Here is an 8,520-nt window from a genome sequence, read left to right on the forward strand (position 1 = left end):
ATGTAAGGCTACTAAAAACATGGATTAAATTCACTATGTGCCCTACATTTTCTTTGAGATTGAATTTTCATGGTTTTCTTGATAGATTTATGTCCTAATGAGTTCATACATCTATTAACTTGATTTTGTTATGTTGATATTGATAAGTTGAGAAATTGATAAATGTTTCATGTTTGATATGAGTTGTTATACATATTTTGTTATGTCTAAGAGTTGATTGATATGAGTTGTTAAACATATTTTTTGTTATATTAGCAAAGATAATTAACTTGCAGTAACTTCGAATCCGTTGGTACATTACAATTTAATTCAATTACCAAATGATGGAACATAGAAAGAATACTAAAATGTTGGTTAGGATGTTTTCATTAGTTTAACACCTTCACAGATCCAAATTGCTAGAAATAAGATGGGGACAATATTTGATTAACCTTTTAGTTAGCATGAATCCAATTTCTGTGAGTTGATGCCTCAATGGAATTCCATTAGCATCATGAAATTAAATTATATTTAAGAAAAATTTATATTCTTATTAGTATATTCATATAATACTTCCACTTTGATATATTCTAATAATATAGAAAAAGCTAAACTTTATCATTCATTTTCTAATTTCACGTGAAGTGTTTGGTTTGGTTTGGGACAACTTGGATAGTTATTAAATAATAATGTTTGGCAAAAGAATACTATGGAAAGACATTCTTTCTAGTCAAAGGTGATGACAGAAAGTAAAGTAAGCAATATTCTTGAGATTTCTTAAAAAAAAAAAAAAAGATATAGACTAGGTCATTGTCTTTTACATGCCTTTAAAAAAATATATATAAGATTGGGGTTGATTGGATAATATGATTGGTCAAGAAACTTGATTTGGGATAGAATTGATGAATTGACAAAGGTCCAAACGAGATTGGTCGATATAATTAGATTGAATTGATTGGATAGAGTTTTATGAGCATTGAGTCTTGGAGGAGTATCGAGCACCGAATTGGGTAAGAGTAAGTAATAACTCGAATCCAATAACTATGTCGACAAACGTATGAAGGGATTGGACAGTTAAAGTCGGATGTTTTCCAAATTACTGTCCTGATATAATAGGACTTGATTGGGTATAGATCCATGATTTGTTGATTCGTTCATACCCTGGCAAGGTATGAACGGACGTGGCAACAACGTCGGCTTGTTATACTATTACTAGCTCATAAGTGATGGTTGTCGGATAAGAGAAACTCTTATATAGGTCTTGATAGTACTCTGAGTCGGATTGAGATGGATTGGGTTGGATTGGGTTGGATTGTATGTGATTGGTCCTGTCTAAATTATATTTTGTTTAGACTCAGAACATCTTGATTGAGTTGTACCTTCTTTTGAGTTGAGATTCTGAGTTGATTTGATCCCACCTTGATGTATGTTTCATTCGGCCATTTTACATACTCGTACATTCCACGTACTGACGTCATTTGGCCTGCATCGTTTCATGATGCAGAGATAGGTACTAGAAATCATCAACAGGCGCATCATTGAAGATCTATTCACTTCCAGCTAGTTGGTGAGTCCTCCTTGTTTTCGGAGGATACCGCAGTTATCTTTTCAGCTTTGAGTTAGTTTTCCTTTATTTTAATTTGTGGTTGATGGTGACAGATTGATCACATAACAGGCAGTTTTGACTGTTTTTGCCTAGAATAATTTTTCCAACCCTACAGTTGCCAACATAGCTCTTGTCCGTTCCAACAAGATTTTATTCATCCGCTCTGCTACTCCATTTTATTGTGGAGTATATGCCTCCGTGAAATGCCTTTTAATACCTTCTTATTTACAGAAGTTATCAAATTCATCACCAGTGTATTCTCCTCCATTATTTATCCTCAAACACTTGATCTTTTTTTTAGATTCAAGTTCTACCCGCGCTTTGAACTCTTTGAAAACCAGAAAAACATCTGTCTTTCTTTTGATTGGATACACCTTTCTCGTGGAGAAATTATCGATAAATGATACGAAATATTTCGCTCCTCTTAGGGACTCCACCGGTGCTTGCTAGATATCAGAGTGGACCAGATCTAATATTCCCTTTCTTTTAACAAAGGAACTGCTAAACTTCAGTCTATGTTACATACTGGTAACACAATGCTCACAAAAGGATAGTGCAACCTTTTTGAGCCTTGGAATAAGCTTTTGCTCAGCAAGAATCTTTAAGCCTCGTTCCGACATATGGCTAAGTTTACGATGCCACATCATCGTTGATTCTTCAAATGAACTTGCTGACGCGGTTGATGTTTCTCCTTCTTAGTGTGTTTCACCTTTAAGCACATATAGATTTGCAGCAAGTTTTTTCCGCTTTCATCACTACAAGCGCTCCTTTTGATATTTTCATGACTCCACCATGACTCTTATATGAACATCTATTATCATTTAATTGTCCAAAGATAATAGATTCTTCCTTAAATCTTTTACATGTCGTATATCCTGGATGGTGCGTACCATGCCATCATACATCTTTATTTCAATGGACCCAGTACCAATAACATCCAAAGCATGATCGTCTCCCATGAATACAGACCCTCCTGAAATAGGATTATATAGATGGAACCATTCTCTCCGGTAAGTCATGTGCCATGTTGCTCCTATGCACATGATCCATACATGAGTGAAACATTTTCTGCCTTCATTATTTGATATTGCTTCACTACATAAAATATCGCCATCATCCGAGGTACTTGCAACATTCCCTTGAGCATTTGATGACTCAGGGTGTTTACTCTTCTTCTTGAACCGACGATCTTTCTTGAAGTGCCCTTTCTTACCACAGTTGTAACACTTGATATTCTTCTTACTTCTTGATTAAGATCTATAATGATTATGACTCCCACTGGGGCCACGTTCCGTTGGTCTTCCTCTCACCATCATCAAAGCTTCAGCTTGCTGCGAATTTGTTTGTCTGTCTTCCTTATTTTTACACCGATTTTCTTCTTCTAAGACAGCAGTTGCAATTTCATCGAACAATAGACTATCCGTATTGTTTGTCAGGTTGATGATGAGTTGATCATACGAGTCGGGCAGACTTTGAAGTAGAAGTTTCGCACATTCAGTCCCCTCTATTTTACAACCCATTCTTGTAAGTTATGAAAACAGATTATTCAAAGTATTAATGTGTTCAATAATCGACATGGACTCTGTCATTCGAAGAGTATAATCCTGTAAGAGTATCCCATATTTCCTTTGCCTTCCATTTTTCAACCACACTAGACAACACTTGATAGTGTCAAGTGTAGATCAACAATTGTGTTGCTATCTATGTCGTTTCACTTGTTGTTATCAGTAAAGTTTGTGGGTCTACCTTCAATTGCAGCTAAGCAATTGTCTTTTCTCAATATCGCTCTTATTTTTATTTTCCACAATGAGAAATTAGTCTCATTGAATTTTTCAACGTCAAACTTTGTTGTACTCGACATTGTTATTTGCTTCACACCCTTCTAGATTATTTCTAAATATTTTGCGAACAATCGTGATAAACTGTACCGTCACCGAAATTTACTATTCACGTGAATAGTATTTTTCACCGAATTTTACTATTTACGAAAATTTACTATTCACAGATAGTACCTTTGCATAAAACAGACAGAATAACTGAAGGCTCTGATACCACTGTTGGGAGGAGGAAACACTAAAACTAATGTTTGATATGATAATAAATAATGAAAATAAATTAGACACGAGAATTTTACGTGAAAACCCCTCAAAAAGATAGAGGAAAAAAACCACGGGTATAAGGATCTTACTATGATAATATGGGAGTACATTGTTCTTAAATACAAGGAAAAAACAACAGTTAACACTCATCTCTTATAAAAGGAACAACTCACTAAAGGGGACATTCAAGACTACAATATTTATCTTGGTGTATAACTCTCTTTGTGTTCTTACTCTTTTAGATTGTATTTTTTTGTGGGATAATGTAAATGAGGGCAAAAGACCCTCTATTTATAGGAAACTAAAAACGCATAAAATTCGCGTATTGCACCTCCCTTTTTTACTACGCATTCAAAACGTGATTTATTCCTTTTTTGACTACGCGTTCAAAACGCGTTTTGTTTCCTTTTTGACTATGCGTTCATAACGCGTTTTATAGTATTTGACTATATTGCAGGGCGACGTTGGAGCTAAACAGAGTGAAGGACTGACAATTCAAAGTGCTGCGAAGATTGATGTCGAGACGAAGGTAGTAACAGCCCAAACACAAGGTCAAGGTAAAATGGAGGAAATTAAGGTAGGATCAGAAGTTAAGATTTTTGAGAATCAGCAAGAAGCTGAAGTATCTGAGGCGAATGCAAACCTCGCAGCCAAGAAGGCAGCATGGTCTCAGTAGGCTAAGATGGCAGAGGTTGAATCTGAGAAAGCCGTGGCAATACGAGAGGCTGAGTTGCAGCAAGAAGTCGAGGGTAGGAACACCTTGACTAAGACTGAGAACTTCAAGGCTCAATTCCTCAGCAGGGCTAATGTGGAATATCATATTAAGGTGAGTCTTAATTGTACAAGTGTGTTTCAGTTCCTGTATCTCCTTTATTTTATATGATACCGTTTCCTGTTTAGTCTACTCCAAAAAGTCATCTTCTTATAATTGAAAAGTCTTTAACTTTGTACTTTCCATTTTACTCATGGCATGCTCTTATACCAACAGAAATGTCAAAAAATGTCTTAAGACTAGAAGTTCTAAGGATGCTTTTGATGGGTACAAAAAAAATTTCTTTCTTTCTTAAATTTGAATCTCTGTCGATCACCAACGTATAAAATGAAATGAAGTATATTTCTTTTACTATACAGTGATGTTTCCAATGGATCCGATTGAGTGTTTCTTCACTTTGACAGTTCAATGGTCTCTAGAATTTCTTTTTACCTTAGACCAAGGGAAAGGATCTGAGGCTCTCGAATAATTTGACTTCTCTGATAAGCAGAGGCGGAGCTAGGTAGGGCCGAAGGGGTTCCAAAAAATTACACTGTTTATGTATGGTTAAAATTATTTTATATAGTAGATATTGAACCCTGTGGCTTTTTTGATTTGAACCCCTTAAATCCTGGTTGCACCACTACTGATTAGATTTAGAGACCGTTCGGATTGACTTATAAGCTGTTTTCAGCTTTATTTGAGTGTTTGGCTTGCCAACTTAAAGTCATTTTGTACTTAAAATAAGTCCCAATAAATAGTTGGTTTATTTGGATGAACTTTTTAAAGCAATTTATAAGTTGAAAACAGCTTATAAGTCAAAAAAAAAAGTTGGTCTGCACCTACTTTTTTTTTTTAACTTATAAGCAGTTTTCATCTTATAAGCTGCTTAAAAATAAGTCAATCCAAACAGGCTATTAATATATAGTTGATGTTCTACTCAAAAGTGGTTTCAAGGTATGACATTGTGATCTATAGAATTAGAATGTCAAAATCTTATTGTATATGCTTGTATAAATCCAGGTGCAAGAGGCAAATTGGGAGTACTACCAAAAGCAAAAAGCAGCTGATGCAATACTATATGAGAAAGAAAAGTTAGCAGAGGCTCAAAGGGTCGAATCAGACGCTGAAACATACACGAAAAAACAAGCTGCAGATGTTGCGCTCTATACCAAGCAGAAAGAGGCTGAAGGACTTCTGGCTTTTGCAGAAGCACAAGGGATTTACATACGCACGTTGTTGTCAGCACTGGGAGGAAATTACATCGATTGAGGGATTACTTGATGATTAATTAAGGGATATACAAGGACATCGCCAAGTTCAACGCGTATGCTATCAGAGGACTACAACCGAAGATCAGTATTTGGTCAAATGGTGTAAGTGAAGAGGAGATGAGTGATGGAACGAGTGCACGAAAAGGAAATGGAGCTATGAAGGAGATGTCCGAACTTTATCTTGTAATCCCTCACTTTTTACAGACTGTGAATGAGCAAACTAGAATGCTGCCTCCACCATGGCTGAATACTTGCAGCACCAAGAAGGCCACATCAAGTGAATCAGTTTAATGGTTTCTCACATAACCTTGATAGCTATCTTGCTGGTAAATATTGTTGGTTCATTGGGAAGTGAGGGAATTAATTTAGATTGTTATGCTTCAATTAGTATGATGTTCATAAAGATACTTTTTCCTTGGTATCACACTCAAGGGTGTGGTCTAGTAGTCAATAAAACCGTTGAGAATCATGAGAACTCGGGTTCAAATCTCAATAGAGCAAAAACACCTGGTGATTTCGTCATATTTGTCCAAACTTTAGTGGATATTGGATAGATCGTTAAGCGGTATCTTGGATAGAGTTAAGCGGTATCTATGTTATAGATATTTTGAATTAATTGAGATATGCGTTAACTGGTCTGGACACCATGCTTATAAAATAGAGATTTTTTTTTTCCTTTTGTGGGTGAGAAATGTTAGGAATTTATACTATAATGGCAAATTCTCACAACTTGTACACCAAATTAAGGTTGTGATAGAGGTGGAAAGTATTCATCTATCCTCATGGGTTGAAGTTTTGTGTATAGAGTCGTATTTGATAAGAAGCACTTTACTCTGTAGTGAAACTTTCCGAATAGTGGTGGATGTAGTTATTTGGCATAACCTAGTATTTTTAACGCGAAGTATAAATGTGTATGTAAATTATGAATTTGGGTCTAAGAGCCTTTAAAGTTGAAACCATCAAGTCTAAATTATGAATTCGCCTCAGTTTGAAACCTCATTTATCTAAAGCATACGTATACAATGATTAATAACACAATTCTTTTTCTGCACGCACATATTAAATTTAGTACAGTACTTTTTAGGTACATTAGCATATTTAAATACGTGACGCATGTGCCATCATAATATTTAATTACTTCAATACTTTCATCAATTTTCTCAATGTTATTTCCTGGTATTTTCTTGTTTATAGAATGAACGTTAGAAATTCTTCAATTGAAGGTTCTCATTATATTCTTAATTTTTATTATAAATGGTATAATTTATTTGGTTTTGAACTTTATATATATATATATATATATATATATATATATATATATTCTACTTTAGTCTGAAACTAAGTGTTAAAAGGCATAACTTAACAATCGACTTATTCTATAAACGTAATATTCAAGTCCATCATGAAAAAGTGAAGTATTGATCTATCAATGGAGCTATAAAGGGGCAGCTCGGTGCACTAAAGCTCTCGATATGCGCGGGATTCGGGGAAGGGCCTGACCACAAGGTTCTATTGTACGCAGTCTTATCTTGCATTTCTGCCAGAGGCAGTTTTCAAGGCTTGAACCTGTGACCTCCTGATCAATGAAGCTATAATTGTCGAAAATTTATACTCTATATATACGAATAAAATTATTATTTTTATGTATAGATAAATAGATATTTGAATTTTCTTAGAGATTTCGGATATTTATTTCTTTACATTTTAAATTTCTGATGAAAATTTTAAGTTCGCCACCAAAAACGACTCGTGTAACTCGTTGATATTATATTGTTTAGCGTCCTCGATCTTCACCTCTTATAGTGTTGATTTTTATGACTTATTGTACCAACATATATGACTTATACTTCAAATATTTTGGTTTATATTTCCATTTTTTACATAGTACTCCAAACTTGAATACTATAGTCTATATTGTCATTCTTCACATTGATTATGGTCATCCACCGTCATTGAATCATGCAATTAGTCACTGTGTTATAATTTAAGAGTTAATGATAAAAACACATCTAAAGTATTTAAATTTTTCGAGTTTCAAACTTAAAATATCATCATCGTTTAGTTAGAAAAAGGGAATAATTGATAGTTAAGGTACGTTTTGATAAATAGTTTATGATAGTACAGGTAGAAATCTCCCACGTCTAATAGTTCATTTATAAAACTTAAAAAATTGAGATACTTTAAATATATTTTTGACCCTTCACTCGTATATAATTTAACTTTTCAATATCCCGTGAACTCCAAAATTTGCCCAGAGATTACAAGTTTTCTTACGAGAATAATTATGGAGAAGGAAGGAGATAAGATAACGCTAACTTTGACCCCTTCCTCCCAAAGAAAAAAATAATAATCTTTTGTTGGTTTTTCTCACGCAAAGTCTACTACTTCGATTATATTTGAATTCATGTTAGAAAGTCACACATTGAGTATATATAAATCGTTTTTTAACAAAAATAATTTAACATCTAAATCTCAAATCGAAACCTTTAATTAAAAATGAAAGAGTATTTGCCACTTATCATTCTACTAACAACATTGTAAAGAAACTTTACATATTATCATGACATATTTAATTACTAACATGCCTTATATCCCACATTTTAGGTAGGGATCTGTAAATAAAAAATAATTAAATCAAATGGCCTAATAGTGTGAAGTTAATAAACTCATTAAATCCTCAAGCATGACTTGTGACTTCCTTTACTCTCTTTTTTTTTCAAAAAAAATAATAATCATCATCCAGTATTCAATATTTATTAAGATCAATTTAAATTTGCATTGTATATAAAAAATTTAAAGAGATAAAATGCT

The 8,520-nt window shown here is 33.9% G+C and overlaps 1 pseudogene; it reads left to right on the top strand.

Moving 5' to 3' along the window:
* Positions 1-2,577: 2,577 nt before the first annotated feature.
* LOC129894911 (flotillin-like protein 1) lies at positions 2,578-6,000 on the top strand (annotated as a pseudogene).
* Positions 6,001-8,520: the final 2,520 nt, after the last annotated feature.

The sequence above is a fragment of the Solanum dulcamara genome, chromosome 7 (assembly GCF_947179165.1).
Source record: "Solanum dulcamara chromosome 7, daSolDulc1.2, whole genome shotgun sequence".
Taxonomy (NCBI): domain Eukaryota; kingdom Viridiplantae; phylum Streptophyta; class Magnoliopsida; order Solanales; family Solanaceae; genus Solanum; species Solanum dulcamara.